A 22,937-nucleotide genomic window follows, 5' to 3' on the forward strand; every position below is an offset into this window, starting at 1 on the left:
TGATTTTCTGACAAGAAAAAAAGTGAACAGTAATGGTGATTTTTCAAAAAGTGTAACTGAAAAATCTAACCATAAACTATTTTGCCATACATTTACAAATCAATTCATAATTAAATTGATCAAAACATACTTTCTGAGTAGAATAACATAAATCACTGTAAGAGAACTGAACACGAAAATCGGATATCAAATGAGATTAAAAAAAATAATGAGACAACCTAGTAGTAAGTTCTCCAGAGCAATTTTAAGACAGCAGGGAGTATACCCTTTGGATCCTTTATGGAAACCATTTCCCTCATGTTGTTTGTAAAACTGCTGCTAATTACCTGAGAAAATTTAATGTAACAAAGCCTGACTTAATAATCAGGACTATTAGCTTTATGCCATTTCAGGAGTCTTGAGAATAACAAATGCACCTGAAAATCAATTTGTTCTCCTCTAGTTTGTCTCAAAACATATTAAAACATATGTATACCCTGTTCTTATATATCAGAGAAAAATATTGCCTTTTCTAGATCATTGGCACTGAGAATATTGTTTAACTGACCAAATAGTAACATTAATAAATTTTCCCGATTCCAAAGGTCTAAATCCAGATGTTGAAAAATGAAACATTTGGCATAGCAGCCTTATTTTAAGAGTTCATCAGGCTATGAAAAAATCAATCTGAATGCTTTCAAGTACTAGCTAAGGAAATAAGAAGGGGAAAAGAATCCTAAAAAACCTACAGTCATTTACATGTTCCTCCCACTGAAGAAAACACTGGTCTGCATATGTGGTGTGCTTCCTGTGAAGTGTCTTTGACATTGCAAAAATACCTCTTCAAAAAGCTGTCATGAAACATACTGATAATTCTGGAACTATATATAAACACTGAGAAAAAAATAAACTTGTCATCCCCTAAGAAGACCCTAAGTTATTGATATGCTACAATTAATACGCTACAATTACACCTAAGGAAAAATGAAGCATTACCCATTCCATTTTGCAAATATACTACACAGGTTTTATTCACTTGATCCAGAATGCAGCATCCAATCACTAAATCACCTGAATGTAGACATTAAACTAGCTTTTTTTTTTTTTTAAAAACAAAGAAGATAATTATTTATGTAACAAGAAAGGGAATATATATCTATATCCCTTTACAATACTTTTAGTCTTTGTATCAGGTCTAGATATCTTTAGCTTCCTCGAACACATAGTCTAATTTAGGCATGATGAAGAACAATTCAGTCTTAATATTGAACAAAAATACAACTACAGACAAATAACTACAAAAAGGCTAAATAGATTAAGATAAGATTAAGAAAAAAGTGATCTTCTCTGCTTTTTGCAAATTCTTTTCAGAAGAAGAGGGGGGAACAATTAGAAGGTGAACAATCTGAAAAGTGACCTTTTACAGTTTAATGGAGAAGTCAGGGCCTCCTATTGATTACTCAATGGGAGATAATATAGAATACATGGGTATTAAAACTGAACACTTCATGGGATGGTGTGTTGAGTCTGGCTGAGATGGAGTTAGTTTTTCCCACAGCAGCCGTCATAGTGCTGTGATTTGTATTGGTAGCTAGAAAGGTGTTGATAACACACCAGGGTTTTGGCTACTGCTGAGCAGTGCTCGCACAGCATCCAGGCTGTCTCTCCAACTTCCTCACCACCACCACCACCAGTAGGCTGGTGGTGGGCAAGATCCTGGCAGGGGACATAGCCAGGACAGCTGACCCCAACTGACCAAAGGGATATTCCACACTGTATGATGTCTACTCAGCGATAGAAGCTAAGAGAGAGGAGGACGAGCAGAGCGGCATTCATTATTATGACACTAGTCTTCCAGAGCAACTGCTACGTGTACTGAAGCCCTTCTTTCCGGGAAGTGACTGGACATTGCCTGCTGACAGGAAGTGGAGCATAAATCTTTTGCTTTCCTTTGCTTCCACATGCAGCCTTTGCTTTTGTTTTATTAAGCTGCCTTTATCTTGACCCCCTTCCCACCCTGCTGAGGAGGAGAAGTGATAGAGTGGCTTGGTGGGGACCTGGCATCCAGCCAAGGTCAAACCAGCATGCTATCCCACTTGGTTTTCCCTGCTTTTTACCGACAATTCCCAGAATTACTTGCCACTAGAATTTCCACAGAATTTCTGAAGATTTTTGGCCTTCAGTTCTAGATACTGATTCCAAATGAAGTAACTCAAGCCTATGTTAGCAGTCTCGAAGAGTAAATGTAGAAGAGATCCATTTCCTCCTTTTCAACAACAACACAGTAAAATTAAGCTTTTTGACACTATGTGAACTCCTTGGGTCTGTATCTGAATCAATACTTGTTTTCTCTTCAGCACCAGAAGATTATTAATTATACTTGTCAATAGGTGTGGGAATCAGGGAAATATTATCTCCCTGAATGCTTGTCACTGTGGATATTAGGTCATGTCAAGACACACTACAAGACAAAAAATGCAGAATTTCCATCTGTGAGCAAGGGTATTCCACCAGAGCTCAAAGTGCATCACTGGCCGCAGGAATGTTTTTTTTTCCTCATAGCTGCAAAGCTCTGCACCTTCACTGAGACGTATGTGGAGTTTAAGTTTTTTTGATAATCTGTGTTCCTTCAGAAGAGTATAAGATCCAACACCACAGCACCGATTCATGTAGGATGCTGTTCAAAAACATCCATGTTATAAAGCTATTCACACAAATATTATTTTGGCTAAAAATACCAACTGACTTGAGGGAGCACATCTGCAGAATGAAAAGGTAGATTTAGATTAGGTAACATAAAGATATCTAAGTATATCTAATGTATCTAAGGTAGATTAGCTGTTTCCTAATTCACATTTTTCAGGTTATCATCTTAATTACATTTCATCTATCCTTTTCTCTCATCTCACCTTAGTGAGAGGAATCTTACACACAAATACAAGTTAAATTATCATTTCTTACCAGCTTTTCAGACAGGTATCTATGTATGCGTGAACACACACACACACACACACATGCATATATATATATATATATCTATCTCAAGATAATTTCCCCACCCAGTCAAGAAGCCTCTATAGCCATCTTCAGATCCTCATTATAATTCCTCAGAACCCAATTAAAATTCTGTTTTTTCATACCGTCTTCAAAGCATCTGACAATCGTTAAACTCACCGAGTTTTAAAACCACTGCCTAATATTGTCTCTGGGCTTTATTTTACCACCCCCGGCCTCCAACCATCTGTCTCACTCCATCTGTTGTCTCGTCTTCTACTTAGTTTGAAAATTCTTTGGATGGGGATTGTCTTCTTGGCTCACATTTGTGCATAGAGATCCTGGCCTCTAATAGACTTCTAAGTATTATGGTAATATAAATAATAGTAAGCAACAACTTCAGTTATCAGTCAAGGAAGTATATTGCAATACAATTTGACCAAACAGAAGGCAACAGAACATTTACAGTATCTGAAAGGCTTTATTCATGGGAAAAAATTTTATGTCTTACATTCATCATATTTCCTTAACAGTATTTTTCAAATGTCTGTATATAAACAATAGGCATTATTATAACTGACAGCGCTGAAAATGTAATTTAGTTAGTGGGGCAATGTAAATTAAAACTCCACCAGTTTTCTGAGATTGTAAGGGTTTATTTGCTTTTTTAAGTTTAGAGCTGCTGCTTCTTCTGGAAATTCTGCTTGTATGAGTATTGATGGTGCAGTCTGTGGGAATACACTACACTATTAGATAATAACTGGAAAAAAAAATCTGGACTGAAGTTTGCTTTATATTTACCTTACTCTACGTACTTATACTAACTGTTTATAAATGTGTTTTATTTTGGTAAAAAACCCTATTAATCATTAAGAAAATAGTACTGTATCCCTTCACAATTAAAGCCTGGTCAGATATCTCCATTACCACTTCCTCCAGAGAGGGGTTGTCAGATTTCACTTTAATTCCAAGAGTTCTATGAAAGATCACCTTAATTATAGGATTCTTGGCTTGACATTTATATTGCCATTCAACTTGATTGATGCATATTGCTGAATTGCCAGTCTAAAAAAGTACTAAATTTATTTTCAAAATGTATTTTCATTAACTATTTACTTGTTATGTAACTGGAAAATAAAATATGCCTTTAAAAAAACTTTCTTAAAAATAACTACGTTTTTCATTACAGATTTCGAGCTTGGCTTTCACTGAGAACCTCTCTATGTCAAAAAGCTGAACCTAAGGAAATTGCTGCAAATTTATTCTTAGGTTTAGCCACGCAACCAGTGCATACATTCCTATCTCAGCCTTCAAAAACAGGAACCACAAGCTACATGAAAATTACACGAAAATAAATAGACTGCATTATTTTCTGAAGTATATTCTTATGTTCTAGCTTATTAGAAAGTATAAACCTTTGGTATAGGGTAAGACGTTTCCCTTGACCATATGACACTACTATTTCGGAAGAGTGTTACACAGATCTGCATATGAAAGTAACAGCATTCAAAGTCTATAATAATTGATGAAAAGAAAGTAAATAATGAAAAAATGCAAACAAATAGCATTTTGTGTGGAAAAAAATTACATACCTGTTGCTGCATTCTGGTGATGGATTCAGATGATATTATGATGATCTTTGCTGTTATCATGCAACTGCAAAAATGTACATTTCAGTTTCTTTCCTGCCAGAGATATTAATGTATAGAGCCAGGTAAAAAAAATCCTATAGACTATTACTGTTGGAAAGAAATAAAAAAGAAAGGAAAGATACGGAGCTAATATATACTTATATAAATATAAAATATATTTTCAATAGAAAATGTGTTGAAATAACACATCCCAAGCCAGCAGCTTTTCTGTTTAAGTAACCAAAGTAGACTAGGCCATTGTCTTTCTGAAAAATTTCCATCCCCTTCAAAAGCTGTGCTAAACCTGTGACCTGCAATAATATGCTGTTGGTGAAATGCTTTCCATCTCATGAGTTGAACATTTGACTCACGTGATTGCCTCCTGCTCTTTCAGAAACCCGGTGCAATGATAAAGATAGCAGTGAATACAAGCAAATAGAATTTACTTAGTCCTGTTTTCAAATAAACCAGTGAGCTTGTGGCTACTTCACCTCTAATTCTCTGTGGTAAAGGAGGGAAGGCCAAAGACTAAAGAATTAAAAATTATTGGCAATATAGTGAAATGCTAGCCACAGTTGAGTGTAAAACAACTATGTAAACATTATGAATGAGTGCCACCGTATTGGCTTTGTTATCTTTCAATTCACAGCAGTGCATCCGATTTTTTCTTTCTGTTTTCCTTGCTTTAATAAATGCCATGTCAAAACACTTTAGTAGACAGTAAAAAATATTTACCGACTTCTGAGTGCCAACAATATTACTGTAATTATCATTCAAGTGATGTACAGCATTAAAAAAACATTCTTAAATAAGAATTTATTATTTAAATAGTGCAGTTGAAAGGCACGATCTAGTAACAGCATAACACAGTCAAGGGATGCAGAGGACTCCGCTTCATTGTGTAGGACAGTTAATTTATCTTCTTCACTCTGGAATCCTGCTTGTCACATATAAATGTGAGGACAGAGCTGAAGCTCAGTAACATTAGGCATATTAAACAGTAAAAAACATTTCAACCTCACTTTTAAAGTGGTAAAATACAAATTAATTAGGATACTGCCAAATGAATTATGCAGCTTATGTTTCAGAAGTGCTCAACAATTTTATGTGGACTGAGATTTAGGTGCCCAGCCTGAAGCAAACATGCAGTTGACAGTTATTATTTGTAAAGAAACGGCACATGAGTTCAGTCACAACACAGAACAAAATGAAGAGCTTGCATCCAAAGGGCATATATTTTAAGTCCCCCCCACACACATCCCCCACACATCCCCCCACACACCCTATATGCTGAGCATCTTAAACATTCAGACGCAAAGTACCGGGTCACTTGTTCTAACTTCAGGTAGTGTAGTGTATATACAAGTCATTCATTGTGACTTCCTTTGCAGGCAGTGGAGGAAACCAAGTATCTTTAGAGTGAGCCTCCTCAACCTAAGAGACATGGGATAGATCATGTTATTTCTCCACAACAAGTGGAAAGACAACCTAATTGCCTACTCTGATGTGACCTCTAGAGTGATCTCACCCAAAATATTTCAAAATACGACACCCCAAAATAATTCATAAAAGATGAGCAAATATTCATGAAAATCCTTGTAATAAGATCATTTATCTTTAAAATGTAATTTCAATTATCAGCTGCAGTAGTATATCATTAATTAAATTATACTATTAAAAAGAACTTGCAATCTAGTCAAAAGACTGACTTGAACTTTTTGATTTTTTTTGCCGGTTTTAAAGGGAGAAGCAATGCAAAAAAGCCCCGTTTCTTTGTAACTTAATATTTAAGTTAAATTCCCTTGTTGTACAAATACATATTATAAAATATAAATCTTCGGTGACAATGATCTTCTGCTTTTGAGGCAAGATTAAATGAAGTCTCATATTTATTCTTCTAATTACACATTCCCAAAAAATTTAGAGGTATAGACAAGTTTGTATACAAGCTTTTGACAATTTTTCCCCTTAGATAATATGCTGTCAGTTTTCATTGATATATATGTCAGCCTTCAACCTGTCCTCTAAATACGTTTCTGTTAGATTTATTTTAATCTCTGTTGATGACTACATTGTTTAGAATTACCTATTACTAAAGAGCAGATATCGTCCTTTTTCCTAATGGATGAGGGATTTAAAAAAAAAAAAAAAAAAAAAAAGGGGGAAATGAAAAACCTTTCTATGATGTTCATTGCCCCTGTGTTCTGGAAAGTAAGAGAGTGGTTGCACTGCAAAATGTAACAAAAAATGTTCTTTCATTTTAAATAAAATTTCCAAGTAGAGTTAATTGATTACCAAACCCTGTTACTGAGTGATACATAAAGAACAGAAGTCCTTTGCATAAGAACATACAGGGGACTGATGGAAGGAGGAGCTGCAGATCTGTTAGCTTCTAATGTCCACCTGCAAACCCATGGCTTTAGATGCAGAGCTCTTCTTTGACCCAGAAATACAGTTGGGGAATGCTTAAGACAAAAGCTTCTGAGAGGTTCAATTGCTCTGTTCCTCTCCAATTCAGAAAAGCCATGAGACATAGAGGCATGACAGTTTACTCATTTTGAACTTTCCACTTCTTTAAGAATGGAAAACACCTAACAATTATTTTTCACATTGTAGGTAAATATTTTCTCTGTTAGTTTATCTAACTCATGTTTAGTTTATGATAGAAGATATTTTTAGAAGGCAGAGCCTGTAAACTTGTGGGTTGTATTTTTTTGTTTGTTTTTTTTTCCTCAAAAAAAAAAATCTTAGTTCAGAGTTTCATTTTGGTATTCATTCCTTCCCAGAGCCCCTGAGCTGGCACCTTGTTGCTGTAAATCATGGTAAGGAAGAAACATGCCAGAAGAGATTTTACAAGGACAGTGTATCTGTTTGATGATAGTGTGCAAGTGCAGAATCCTGAAGTTTAATAGATGCACCATGCTTCTCAGAGTCATCCTGGTGCCTCATCCACTGTGAATACAGCTGTTTATCTTGATATGATGTTGGGTCTCCCTGCATTCAGGAGAGTGAATAATGTAGTGGGTAGGATTGTGATCCAAAGTGCACCAGTGTGATTATGACATATTTGTATTCCAGATTTTACACGAAATTTTGATATTAATTGTGATCTAATTATGTAGGTATGACAGACTTTTTTAAAAAGAAGGAATTGAATGTTCCTGCTGGGCATAGTTTCTTCATAATTTTTCATCCATTTCCTTGGCTGCTAAGAGCCCAAAATGCACATCAAATGATGTTTTTGGGAATTGAAATGAATCAGAGACCTTCATTCTCTTATCTTTTTCCAGTCATTTATAATTAACAGCTAAAATTGATAACTTTATTTCCAAGTCTCCCAGCTTCTCCAGCTAAAAACACAGTTTCAAAACTAAATGTTGTAATTGGTAGATCTTAGCTTTCCCGGACCACTTAATTTTTCTTTAAGCAACAATCATATGATGAGAATCTCTTTGCATCAAACTATTTCCCTCCAATTTCGACATCATAAAATCATTTATGTTCTAATCTCTGCTATTTCTGAGTCAATTGTTAATTTATTCTGTTAGTTATAGCACTTCTTATTAATCTGGAAAATTCTATGTCTATTTAGAATGCAGGGTGAGCTAAGATTCATTTGACAAAGAAATCTAAATCTTTGCTTAAAGTTTAAATCCTGAATTTGCAAATAGAATATTAGGTTATGCAAAGTATTGAAATGGCAGTTCGTACTATAATATGACAACTTGTTGTGATGTGCTGTGGTTGCATTAAATAAAAGTTTTAGTGGAGATAAAAATGCACTGGGGGAGACACGGGAAAGTTCTGGACAGGCAACAGAGAGAAATATTCAAAAGACTGGGCCTCCACTTAATATAATTGAAATACAGAAAACAATTATTATTATTATTAAAAATTGAGATATTAAAAAATAGAACAAATAAAGAGAGTTTGGGTTATCAAAATGCACAAACTTTGGAATTTACTGTTACAAGACGTTAGACTAGTAATGCTTACAATCCTCATAAAACAAGACTTTTAAACTATAAGAATCTGTAACATCCTAGTTGATAGCAACCCAAGGAAAATATCATATCAGAAGAAATTTCCACAGTGTTTACAAGGAAAAACTAAGGCACACAGTGGTGAAAGAAAAGAACTGTTACAGTATATTTTCATAGTTCAGACTTCAGGTAAGAAGAGATGACATGAATGCTTACAATGAAGTTCACTGTAACTGAGCTTTTTTTCCTTTGATTATATTTGAATAGTCACTTTTTTATGTAACAGAAAAGGGAAAATGAGTATTTTGCCAAAGTCAGTTGGACTTTTGTCATTGGCTCTAGTGGGGGCAGAATTTCATGTTCCTTGCTTTTACTGGAAGCTTTCATGGAAGTTAAACCATAATGGTAATGAAAGACTAAAAATATAATAAGAAGAAAGGGATTATTTTCTATTTTACATATATTATTTAGCTGTTAGACTTTAATTAGAATGTTTTGGTTTGTCTGTTTGACATGTTTATGTACTTATTAACTTTAAAAAAGGAGGAAAGATTATTACATTTCAGTAATATTTAAGATTGCCTGCTGCTTAAATTTTATTTTTATATTAAGATCAAATCTATCATATATGATTATATTAAATATCATATAATCATGCCACATAGTACTCAGCTAGCATCATTCAACCAAAAGTAGATGATATACTTTTTCATCTTGTTAGATACCTGATGTTAGGCTTGATTTTTTTCCACACAGTTTAAATACTATCTATCGTATTTCATTCCAGTGACTTCTTTCTACATGAACATTACTTTATTTTCCTAAAGAAGTAAAAGTCTTTCATAAACAGATCTTTTCTACACAGGGGATGAAAGTATCAATCATATGTTTGCTCTTTTTTCTTTTTTCTTTTTTCTTTTTTTTTTATTAACCTTTATAGTACAAGAACTCCAGAATTTAAAACCGCTTTTTAAAGATAACTGTGTATAGTGCTAATAAGTAAGGAAAATAACAATCAACTAGTACATAAATTAGGTGTATTGAACAAGTTCATGAAGTCAAACAACCTGGAATGAGATTCCAGGTTTCAGGAACATAGAGTAATCTGTTTGATTACTCCAGCATATAACTCATCTTTAATTTTACTTCTGATATATAAATAGCAAATCTATAGTAAATTCAAAACAGTGAAAAATTATCTGAATTAATTTGGAAATTAAGAAAGTATTTTGTCAAATGTCTTTGCAGGGTGAAAGAAAAAATAAATTAATTTTCTTACAGAATTCTTTTTTACTTGTTTCTGGATAGCAAATAATTTTAAAAGTTACAGTTTAAATTTCATAGATTTTCTCCTTTGATATATTTACAGTAATACGAAGCCCAGTTATTTTTTAAATTTTAGAGAGGGTTGTCCACTTAAAGCTGTTCTAATAACATGAAGTGTCCGGGAGTCTTTTAAATGCAGGTAGGACAAGGCTTCATCTACCATTGCTGTCTAAGAGACCATATAAATTTGATTCTATGTTCTCAGTTTTTCCCAAATTAAACTTATCCATCAGTTATTGGGCTTGACTGCACATCCAGTGAAGTCATAGGTAAAGTAATTACCTTCAAAAAGCCCTTATTTTGTTAATTGCTTTTGGCTGTATTTGTTGAGCACCTGCCAAGATACTGACATAGATCCCAGTCAAACAAAGGGTTTAAGTCTGTGCTTAACTCTAAGCACATAGTTTTATCTAATTAAAATTCTGGATGGATGTGGCTGATGTCCAGCCTTCAGTCTGAATACAGTTGGAACTCACAATTGGATCAGAAGGAATTATGCTTTCAATAACAAAAATATCACTCTTGAGGGATAGAGGTTTGATGTTATCCTAGTAACAAAGAAAAAGAAAGTCTTAACCACACCATAAAAATATATTTTACTCCAGCAAAAAAACTTTTCTGTAATACGAGAAAGTCCAATCATGTATTCTGAAATCCTGTCTATGTTGCACTCCACGATCCTTTGACAACTTCAGTGAAACAATGTCATTCTTTTTGTAATAAGAATCTGTTACAGAATGATTCTAGTATAGGGCTGTTACGTACTACAGAATACATAAACCCCAAAGTTTCACTAAAACGGGAGAAATAGGTGCTTATCATTCTCTCTCACATCAGTACTTCCAAAGACCACTGAGAAGATTCTCAGAAGGTTCTTTGTTTCTTAGTGATTCCCTTGCATAGCTTTTATTTTTCTTTCAGGGAATATGTATGTTATTTTTCACATTGAATTCTGATTACTTTATAGTTGACTAAGAGATAATGCATATTCTTATCTTTTACAATCACCAATAAAAGTGGGAATAATATTTTTCAGATGAGCTAGGATTTAGGTTACCCTTACATGCTAGATCAGCTATCCTTAACACACCATCTGAAATGGGACTCTGTCATGAAAAATCCGCTGAATAGCAAAGCAGACATCAAGACTTTCTCAGTTTTACTCTGCTCTGATGCTGGTGTTCTTGTAAGCCTGGATAATCCATCTGCATATTCAGGCCTTCCTGTAAAAAGTTAGAGGCATAATTTATTCACAAGGGTTGAGTTATAACAGTGTTTTACAAAATACTACACGAGCAGAAATGTCTGTTTTAAATTTACGGACTCCAAAGTTTTCTATATGCAAAACATTAAATAAGAGTTGAGCTGGCAGCCAGCACTGCTGTATGGCTTTATCCTAAATTCCCATGGGTATGCCACAACTGGGTACATGTGTTTTATTTCTGTTATAAGAATTATTAAAGGAGGCTTTTGGTCAATAAACAGTAAAGTAGCAGAGTCACCCAGCAGACACCTTTAATGAAATTTCATTTGGTGCTGGGCAGCAGGTAGAATTACTTACAATAAATATCTTACAACTTTCTTTCTCTCTGTCCTTTTAATGACATTCACCTGATAAAGATAACACCAAGTATTGATATCTATTTAGTAGAATAATATCTCAGAAGGTGCTCGCTGTAGAAAGTAAAAGCCTGATATAAACTTCAATGAGAAGAACCTGTTTAGAAGGCTGGATCAGCATTACAGTTGTAAGAAAACTGCCTTATTCTGGAATAGTAGAATTTTCGATCCTGAAGGTTGCGGAAACAGCCTCTTCTAAATGTAATTAATTTTTTAAAGGTTTTCTGCAGGTTCAATGTGGATTTAAGATGAAGAATTTCAAGTCTGCATGGACATAAATAACATATGTTCTTCAATGTTTGATCCAAGAATATTTTTTGTTGTCAGCAGAAAATAATTTATCAAGATTCAAAGAGAATAAAATGACTGATATGTTCAAATTAGTCTTCATTCAAATCATACTGTTTTATCACAAGTCAGAGTATTTACTGTATTTCTGTACCACCTTTTTGCTTTTATATGAGATTATCTAACACCAATTAAGCAGTTGCATTTATAAATTTTGCTTGGAATCTGCTTTTTAGAGGTAGGCTTCCTTAAACGGTTGTAATTTAAATGTTTCACTTTTCAAGCTCTTATTTTTCTTTTAAGCTTTCAAAATTGAATTATTTGAAATGAGCTGTTGAGGCATAGCATAAAATTTAACTCTACCTAATCGAGTACAAACATACAAACTTAACAAGGAAATTAAATAAGAACACTTACTAGTTGAGAAAAAAATTTGGCCAAAGATTTAAAGTCAGCCTCTGGAACTGGACAGGAACAGAAAATCCCACATGGTGTTGCCAATCTATAAATAAGCAATTAAATTTATTGGCTATAGAAGAACAACTTTCATGTTTACATGTTCACTTGTGTGAATACAGGCTACACAGTTTGTCCCTGAGTGAATACTTCGGAATAAAGAATCCAATAACATAAAGCAGTATTGATGTACAAGCTAAAAAGAGCTAAACCTTAAATGAATTTCAAGGATTCTTTTTTTTTTTTCCTAGTGTTTGTTTCATACTACTTATGCATTAAAAAAAAAAAAGAAAGAAAAGAAAGAATAAAAAGTAGAAAATGTTTTTGGTGAAGAAGATTATAATGGAAAGAAAACTTTTCTTCTATACAGTATTATTTTTAACAGTTATTTTGAAATCCACCCCCTCTTGCCCCATTCAATCTTTGACCTTGTCAGGTTTAATAGATTTTAACTTTTATTCAGCTGTCATATTCTCGTCTCTCATTTTCCCTGCTAAAAAATTACCATCTGTCTGAATCAACAATATTTTCATTCTTAAGGCATCTTCTCCCACAACATATGTCTTCAATTTCTAATGTGAATCAGAATACTTGAAGAATGTTGTCAATGATCATGCCACCAAACTGATTGAGTCAGCCTTGACATTTTGCCAATTAAACTGTACACTTTAAAGAAAAATATAAATAGCATTGCCTTATTGCAAAATTCAGTAAGGCTCACTGGGATAATGAAATTCCCTATATTTTTGGGGAGATTCTTGGAATAATAGGAAATTAAATGTTATGGTACACTTATTAAATTACTTTAGTAGTACCAGCTTTTTTAAAAATTAAATATATCTTAAGAGGGTTTTTTTTACATCAAGTGAATTAAACCAATAAAACATACCTTTGCATAACTCTGGAAGCATGTCACAGTATAAAAAATGTTCAGGCCATGGAATTTATGTCAAATTATATTATTGTCTACTTGCATTCTAAAGCTGATTCTAAAGCCTATGCAATCTTTCATTACTTTCACAGATGCATTAATTTCACATTTTTTCAGCACTAACAGAATTCGTAAAATCTATTTTGCCATTAGAAAATAAGAACTTTTAAGGATTTGAAACGAAGTAGAAAAGAATAGGAAGTTCAAATGTGGATGGAAAGTGTTTTTAATGAGATTTATTTTTGAGTGTATGTTCTAAGGAAAACTGGTTTCAGTTGGAAGAAATGAGGAGCCTTTGGAGCCTTCAGTATTACTGCATATACACAGAATATTCTGCACTGTCTTTTTTTCATAGACCTTTGAACAGTTTTGTCCTGCAAGGTACTATATGTCTTGTCTCTTCCATGTTCAAAGGCTTTTGGTAAGGCTGGTTGAAAGTTTTCCATCAGAGTTATTCTGCAGTGCAAAATTATGTTGTGACCACACAGATTTCTTCCTAAGAAAAAGCCTGCTTTCAGAATGTTTCTTTGGGGTTTTTTTTGTCCTTAAAAGCTAGATGTTTTAGCCTTGATAAATCCCAAGTGTCAAAGAGAAGAGAAATTATGATTGCCTAACAACTGTTTGTGGCAGTTTTCACGTATAGACATCATATATAGACATTGGTGAGGCACTGGAACAGGTTGCCCAGGGAAGTTTTGGAGGCCCCATCCCTGGAAGTGTTCAAGGCCAGGCTGGATGGGGCTTTGAGCAGCCTGGTCTAGTGGGAGGTGTCCCTGCCCATGGCAGGGGGGTTGGAACCAGATGATCTTTAAGATCTCTTTCAACCTAAACCATTCTATGATTCTAAGATCACATATGGATATGCAACAGGATGCCAGATTCAATGTGCACACCTCAGTATGCAGAAAGAAGTATAAAAGGGCCTTACCCACACTAAAAGCCTGAATTTCTGTGTGTGAAGTGTTGATTGTTGACAAAGACTAATGGAATCTTCTCCACCCAGAGTGGGAAGGAAGAACAATTGCTCTAGGCAGCTGATAATTTCTCTGCAAAACCTTCCTACCAGCTGAACAGCAGAACAGGGATAACTGACTTGATGAAGCTATTTTTCTTCTTAAAACCTAACTCTGTTTTCCTCCCAGTTTATAAGCTGCTTTGGACTGCTCCATTACTTATTCTTTATATTTCCATAAGGAATATGTGAAGCCTTCTGATTTAGCTTGTAAAAAAAGCTATTTGCCTTCAGAAAGGGTAAATGTCATTGAATGTACAGCAAAGATCCTATGTACACCCCCTGTGAAAGAACTTACATCTTGCAAAATATTTGCATATATATTTGCTGTAGGGAAGTCTTGACTAGAGCTGTGGAAAAACAACACAAACACAAGTTATCTTATATTATTTGAGACAACAAATGCATTTGTGTTACTGAGTCATAGTTCGTTTCATGAGACAGTGCAGTAGACCTGAGCCATGTATCACACACAGCCTCAATTTATCTAAAAGCTGTAATTTTCTTACATTACTAGAAGCCTTGTACAATGCCCTGAGCACTGAAGTAGTGTTGTATTCAATAATAGCTGAAGGATGATTATAATACTTCTGCATATACACAAAAAGGCTTTCTATAAATGTAAACAGGTAAAACTGAAAGAAAAAGGAAAAAAAATCACAAATACACAGGCAAAAGAAGTCAGACTTAGCAGATGGAGCAAAAGATGACAGAAAATATATTTTTATTTCCATTTGATAGGGACAAATTGGCCTTTGATTTCTGTATTTGGGACATAGAATATCTGTATTTCATGAGAAAGTAAAAGCTTTTGTCCATGACCAGTGTAATGAGTATTTGTTAAGGTCTCACATTCTTTAAATCTGAATCTCATCTATTCTAAGATTGTACTAATTTTGGCACAACTATCAAACATGGACACATAATTTCAAAGAACATTTTTAAATCTCAAGAGCAGTTTAAGTGAGAAAACCTTTATTTCTTGTGTCATTATTTACCCAAATTGAGATTATCACCAGTCTTTATTATGTTCTTTCTTATGGTTTAAGACAGATACTAAAAAAAAAAAAATACAGCAGATTATGATAAGATACTTTATCCCATGGTGAGAATAACAACCAAGATGAGACTTATGTAGAATGAAATTTGCATTCCAGTCAATGTTCGCGTGTATAATCAAGTACTGTGTGCAGTTAAATGAGTCTGTTGTCTTGCTATAATGAATATCTACATCCATCCTAACAGTTAATGAGGAATAAATGACTTATTATCAATGAATGGCAGTATCTAAATAGCTCTGCAACAAAAACAGAATATTAATATGTGTAGCTAAAATAGATCTTAAATGATAATGAACTTATTCAGACTATTAATTATTTTAAAAGCCTCTAGTAAGGTTTACTGCTTCTAGATGGAATTGAAGCTCAGCTGGTTCACTTGCCCTTATATGTTTGCAGACAGAGTTAACAAATGACCCTTTAAAACTGTATCTCAGAACTGAACGGAAAACGGCTTTTGTGAAATACAAGGGTTTCCATGAAAGATCAGACCACAGATCTCTCTAGTTCAGCATTTTATTCCGACCAGAAATTAGGCCTGCTCACTTCAGTGGGAAGAGAAAGAACTGTCTCTATTGTGCATTAACAGACTCACTTCCTTAGGAGGTGAGGGTGAGCCTGTGCCCTGAGGCACAAAGGCTTATGCCTTTTACTTTCTTTTTTTAAAAAAAAATTAGTTTCTAGTACAATGGAAATATCTCATTGCCACATGAATATGAAATTAATTTCTGAGTATTTCTAAGCTCTTAGTCTCAGTGATACCATGTTCAAGCCATGAAATTGCAACTCTTGCAGAAATTTGGCTTGTTGTTCAAGAATTCCTAGCAGTGCAATGACAGTATGACTGCTTATCTACATGGACTAACAAATTTTGGATGAAGAATTAGTTGTGGACTTTCATTTAATTCTTCCTAGCTTTAGGCAGGTTCTCAGCTATTATTTACATCTAGGAAGTTATTCACAGAGCTTTGCTTGATTCAGGAAAATTAAATTTCACGGAATTTTCATGGAATTTTTCGGAGTTGGAAGGGACCTCTAGAGATCATCTAGTCCAACTCCCCTGCCAAAGCAGGATTGCCTAGAGCACATCCCTCAGGACTGTATCCAGGCGGGTCTTGAAAGTCTCCAGAGAAGGGGACTCCACAACCCCCCTGGGCAGCCTGTTCCAGTGCTCTGTCACCCTCACCGTAAAGAAGTTTTTTCTCATATTTGTTCGGAACTTCCTGTGTTCCAGCTTGTGCCCGTTACCCCTCATCCTGTTACTGGGAACCACTGAAAAGAGTCTGGCTCCATCCTCCTTAAACCCACCCTTTAGATACTTGTAAACGTTAATAAGGTCTCCCCTCAGCCTTCTCTTCTCCAGGCTAAAGAGTCCCAGCTCTCTCAGCCTTTCCTCATAAGGGAGATGCTCCAATCCCTCAGTCATCTTTGTTGCCCTATGCTGGACTCTCTCCAGTAGTTCCCTGTCTCTCTTGAACTGGGGAGCCCAGAGCTGGACACAGTATTCCAGTTGTGGCCTCCCCAGTGCAGAGTAGAGGGGGAGAATGACCTCCCTTGGCCTGCTGGCCACACTCTTCCCTATGCAGCCCAGAATTCCCTTGGTCTTCTTGGCAACAAGGGCACATTGCTGGCTCATGGATAATTTACTGTCTACCAAGACCCCCAGATCCTTTTCTTCAGAGCTGCTTTCCAGCAGGTCCATGTTGCGTGAAGAGGGGTAAAGCGGTTTTGGCAGAAAATAAACCCCCTTGCATTCTAACACTCCTCACCAAGGTGGGAGGCTAGGTGCGGCTAGGTTTAAATTCTGAGTGATGCCCAATTCATCACTATCAGTCCAATCGCGTTTAATATGTATTGAACTATTACGATTTGGGTACACTAATAGTGGACTGCACCTTCAGTCTAGTCGTGCTCATGAACTAGCACGGCCACTCTCGAGTCTTTGGTCGCCTTCAGTGAGAAACCAAAACGACTAGCTACTTAAAAAAGTGCAGTTTATTTAAACAACAGATATATAGGTTCTTAGGATTGCCGGTGATAAATACACTGTCTGCAAAGCACATGCAAATGAAAGTATTGTTACATATACAAAACACGCGACGAAGTAATAAAGATACAGCCTGGCTCTAAACGTAGAAAAGAGAGTCTCTAGAGAAGTTTCTAAGTTTCCCGAGAAAGCACTCGGTATAATCGAAGTCTTACCCAAAGGCGTCCCTATGGGGGGGAAGAGAGGCTCAGCCCGTCAACTGATCCCAGAAGTCAGTGATGTAATTCTTTGCGATGGTGTCTTCCCTGGGTATCCCCCCCTCTCTCGGGCTATTTTTATACTATTTGTTATCTTCAAGGTGGAGTTTGAGTGACTTTAGTCATACATACTTTTATCATGATTGGTGTTAATTTTTCTTGCTTCACAATTAAAGGTATAGTTTACGAGAAATTCAGGGCGCAGACTCAAGGAGGAGTGGTCGCACCTTGGAGGCGGGTAGCCTTCGGGATGGAGGTGTGTTTTGGTATTATAATGACATTATAATGAGAAAAGTTCACACAAAGGACAGCATTTCATCAAAATTTGACAAAATGTTGGCTCCGAGTATCAAGTGGGCAGCTAATTGGCAGCTTATCTGTTTCATGGTATCATCCCATTCCTGTATCCGCTATATATCATAAGGTAAAGCCGCAGAATAATTGCATCCTGTCCCGTACCTCATGTAGCTTATCAGGGAACCACAGGTGTTGTATCCTTCATGCCAGCTGCGTCTATTTTCTACCTCAGAAGCCTCTTGATTTTATACTTTTCGTTAATGTGTGAACAATGCTGTACTTTCGTATTTTTAGCCAATTTAGTATTTCTTCCACAGTCCACCCCTAACCTATATTGGTGCCTGACATTCTTCCTCCCCAGGTGCAGGACCCCACACTTGTCCTTGTTGAACCTCAGTTGGTTCTTCTCTGCCCGGCTGTCCAGCCTGTCTAGGTCACGCTGGATGGCAGCATGGCCCTCTGGGGTGTCAGCCACCCCACCCAGTTTGGTATCATCAGCGAACCTGCTGAGCATACACTCTGTCCCCTTGTCCAGGTGCTTGATGAATACTTTAAACAATACTGGTCCAAGTATTGACCCCTGGGGGACACCACTGGTCACCGGCCTCCAACTCGACCCTGCTCCATTAATCACAACCCTCTGAGTCCTGTCACACAGCCAGCTCTCAATCCACCTCACTGTCCCCTCGCCCAGTCCACACTTCCTCAGTTTCCTAAGGAGGATGTTATGAGAGACAGTGTCAAAAGCTTTGCTGAAGTCAAGGTAGATGACATCTGCTGCTCTGCTTTCATCTAGCCAACCACTTATAACGTCAGAGAAGGCTATGAGATTTGTGAAGCATGATTTACCCTTGGTAAATCCATGTTGACCACTTCCAACAGCTTCCTGCTCTTGAATGTGCTTGGATATGACATCCAGAACAAGTCGCTCCATTACCTTCCCAGGGACAGAGGAGAGACTAGCCGGTCTGTAGTTCCCTGGGTCCTCCTTCCTGCCCTTTTTGAAGACTGGAGTGATATTGGCCTTCCTCCAGTCCTCAGGCACCTCTCCTGTCCTCCATGACCTTTCAAAGATGATGGAGAGTGGCCAAGCAATAACATCTGCCAGCTGTCTCAGCACTCGCGGGTGCATCTCATCAGGGCCCATGGACTTATGGATGTCCAGATTGGCAAAGTGGTCTCTAAACTGATCTTCCTCTACTGGGGAAAACTCTTCCTCTCTCCAGACCTTCCCCCTTGCCTCCAGGGCCTGGGATACATGAGGGACAGCTTTAGCAGTGAAGACTGAAGAAAAGAAGGTATTCAGTAGCTCTGCCTTCTCTGTGTGTTACACTAGGGCGCCCATCTCATTCATTAGTGGGCCTACGTTTTCCCTAGTCTTCCTTTTTCTGTTGATATACTGAAATAACCTCTTTTTGTTATCTTTAACCGTGGTGGCCAAGACAAGTTCTGCTTGAGCTTTGGCCCTTCTAATTTTCGCCCTGCATAGCTTCACTACATCTTGGTATTTTTCGTAAGTAGCCAACCCCCTTTTCCAAAGATCATAAACTTTCTTTTTTTTCCTGACGTCCAGCCAAAGCTCTCTATTTAGCCAGGCTAGTCTTCTTCCCTGTCTGCTCATTTTTTGGGACTTGGGGATGGCCTTCTCCGGAGCTATTAAGAGTTCCTCCTTGAAGTCAGACCAGCCTTCCTGGGCACCTTTGCCCTTCAGGACTGTCCCGCAAGGGACACTCTCAACCATGCTCCTAAGCAGGCTAAAGTTTGCCTTTCGGAAATCTAAGGTGGCAGTTCTGCTGGCTCCCCACCTTGCTTCACCAAGAATCGAAAATTCTATCATTTCTTGGTCACTCTGCCCAAGACGACCTCCAATCTTTACATCCCCTACAAGACCTTCTCTGTTAACCAGCAACAGGTCCAGTAGGGCACTTTCCCTAGTCGGCTCCTTCACCAGCTGTGTTAGGACGTTGTCTTCCACACGCTCCAGGAAGCTCTGGGACTGTTCCCTCTCTGCTGTGTTATATTTCCAGCAGAAAGAACAAGGGCAAGTGATCGTGAGACCTCTTCCAGCTGCTTATAGAATATTTCATCAGCCTCTACATCCTGGTTGGGGGGTCTATAACAAACTGCCACCACGATGTCCAGCTTATTGGCCTTCCCCTTGATTCTCATCCATAAACACTCGACAATGTCATCATGCACATGGTTAAGTTCTTGGCATTCAAAACTGCCTCTGACATAGAGGGCCACCCCACCACCTCTCCTTCCTGGCCTATCCCTTCTGAAGAGTCAGTAGCCATCAACGACCGCACTCCAGTTGCATGTGTCTTCCCACCACGCTTCTGTGATGGCAACTATGTTATAGTTTCCCTGCTGCAGAATGGCCTCCAACTCTTCCTGTTTGTTGCCCATGTCGCGTGCATTCATGTAGATGCACTTCAGCTGGGCTAATTGCCTTGTCACTTCATTGGGGGAACAAGCCCTTATTCCCACCTGTCCGCGCTCAGACATTTCTGTTGTTGCCAACCCATCACTACTCCTCACGTCTTTGCTAGCACATGGGTCATCTTCTTCCACCTCCACAAAACAACAGGCTGCAAGACCTTGCTAGTGCTTTTACCCACCAGCACTGGCATACTGCTCCCAGGCACCTCTTTAGTCACTCTGGTTACATCCCCACCCCCCTTCAAACCTAGTTTAAAGCCCTTTCAATGAGTCCTGCTAATCCTGTCCCAGAATCCTTCTTCCCCTTTTGGTTAGGCTTTCTCACATAGCCTTAGTAAAACAGTAGAACACTAAGCAAGTTTTGATTTCACTACACGATGCCACAAATTTCACATAAAACTTTGTATTTCATAATCTCCAGGACACAATTCTAGGCATTCTTATTGTCATATGCTTCCACTAAGCACAGGAAATGAGTGGAGGAAAATAATTTAAAAGAGGAATAAATCTGGGGTGGGAAACATTTTTATAGGTATTTTTAGTGGAATTTCCCTTTTCCCTTAGATACTGTGAGAGCAATATATATTAAAATTGTTGTGTTTCTAGAAGAAAAGACAGGTTGCACTCTGATGATGTAAGTGAAATTTTATCCAATACAGCAGCACAAGAAAAAAATTAAACTTTACTGTAAATTCATATAAGTGCAGGTCAACAAGACTGTGTTGTGAAGTAAATTGTTATATAACAAACAGCACTCTGATCTAAACACACAATAATATGTTTCTATGCAGCTAATTAATGTGTAACATTTTGTTCTACTGGATGTGAAAGAATCAGTATCTGAATTTCAGATAATAAACGTTGACAAATCTAACTAGTTGCCATGACAGATTTTCATACCATTTACAGAATAAATTTTTGTTATATTTCTTTTTCTGATTCAGAGAAACTCTCAAACAAAAGTAAACATTGAAAAGAATTAGAAATCTGTTTCCCTCTGTGTATTCTTTCATGCTTTCATTTCACCTTAAATTCAATCTTCTTAACACTATGTAGTTTTAAAATAGGCTTTCTTACAGATACTATACAGACAAATCACAAAGACTAACCTGAAACCTAAACCAAGGTCATTTAAGTCTGTGTCTGTTAACTACAGCTTTAGCTCAGCTCTGTGTTCATTCTGGTTTGTGTTCCAGAGAAAAAAGCATCTCTGTTATTGATTTTCTATGATCTCTTCAAAGATTCTGCATTTCTATGACACATTTTGGCAACTAGGCTGACAAATACACTCTCACTTTTGCATATTTCACTTTTGCATTTTCTCCTTAACTGAGCTAAACCAAACTGGCATTTCTACTTCAAAGTATTTCATGACTTAAATACCATTAAGAAACCAGTAAGGTGAATTTAAAGGCATCTAGACACTTGGTGTCAAGATAGTTTCTGTTACACCCAAAAGCTCCTTATAGGTCAAAAGGAAATACCTGGTGTGTAGAGCCACTAATTTATTAGCATAATTGAAATCTTAAAAGTCTAGTCAAAGACTTAGTTTAGAACTTATTATTACAAAAATGGAAAGGTAAATAAGAAATTAAGATACATGTATTCATAGAATCATAGAGTCATAGAATCATAGAATCATAGGTTGGGTGGGACCTTTCAGATCATCTAGTCCAACCATCAATCTAACTCCAATAAAAAAAGTCACTAAAGCATATCTCTAAGCACTATGTCTACCCGTCTTTTAAATACCTCCAGGGATGGTGACTCAACCACTTCCCTGGGCAGCCTGTTCCAATGTTTAGTAGCCCTTTCAGTGTAAAAGTCTTTCCTAATATCCAGTCCTGGTGCATAAACCTCCCCTGGTGCATGTTGAGACCGTTTTTTCTTGTCCTGTTGCCCGCCACTTGGGAGAAGAGACCAACCCCCACCTCTCTACAACCTCCTTTCAGGTAGTTGTAGAGAACAATAAGGTCTCCCTTCAGCCTCTTTTTCTCTAGGCTAAACAACCCCAGATCCCTCAGCCGCTCTTCATAAGACTTGTAAGACTATTCATTTATTTCTGTTCTTTTATATATTCATATATTATATATCATATATTATACACATAATTTATATAATATACTCATTTATTTATACACAGAAAAGGTCTTAAAAGCCAGTAATACAGTTGAAAATAACATACTACTGGACCAAGGGCTTTATTTCTCCAGATTTAAGATGGTACACTTTGCTCCAGGGCGCTCAGACACTAAATCTTTTCTAAGAAATATCAGCAACATATGCTTCATGCCTTCTTCCTTACATGTTTTTTTAAAGTTAGAAATGAAATCCAAATTACAGAGACAATGTACAAATGACTCAAGTTTATACAATAGATCAGTCAAAGACTAACCAAGTTCTGATTAAGCAGAAACACCCAATTCAGTAAGAATGCCATTTCCTCAGATGTGTCACTGCTACACTGGTACTTGTGCAAGGTTTTCTTTGAAATATCAAGGACTGAAGCATTTGTTATTATAGAAAAAGGGAGGATATATATTTCATGAGAAGAGGAGGAATTCCCAAGATTTGAGGATTTTCTGAGAGGAATGCTTAAGCTGTTCAGAAGGTATTTTGCACCCAAGAAAATTTCACTCAAAAAAATTATTTTATTTAAATAAAATGTCGCTTTAT

The 22,937-nt window shown here is 36.7% G+C and overlaps 1 long non-coding RNA gene across 1 annotated transcript in view; it reads right to left on the reverse strand.

Annotated features, from left to right (window-relative positions):
* Positions 1-5,901: 5,901 nt before the first annotated feature.
* The window catches only part of LOC134510718 (uncharacterized), a 124,746-nt gene continuing 107,710 nt past the window's right edge, over positions 5,902-22,937 (reverse strand). Inside the window, exons 3-5 of the long non-coding RNA XR_010069696.1 lie at positions 12,239-12,323; positions 10,977-11,136; positions 5,902-6,038 (exon numbers count right to left, since the gene is read on the reverse strand). This is a non-coding gene — a long non-coding RNA (uncharacterized LOC134510718). The remainder of the gene's footprint in view (positions 6,039-10,976; positions 11,137-12,238; positions 12,324-22,937) is intronic.

Source organism: Chroicocephalus ridibundus, chromosome 2 (assembly GCF_963924245.1).
Source record: "Chroicocephalus ridibundus chromosome 2, bChrRid1.1, whole genome shotgun sequence".
NCBI classification, from domain to species: Eukaryota; Metazoa; Chordata; class Aves; order Charadriiformes; family Laridae; genus Chroicocephalus; species Chroicocephalus ridibundus.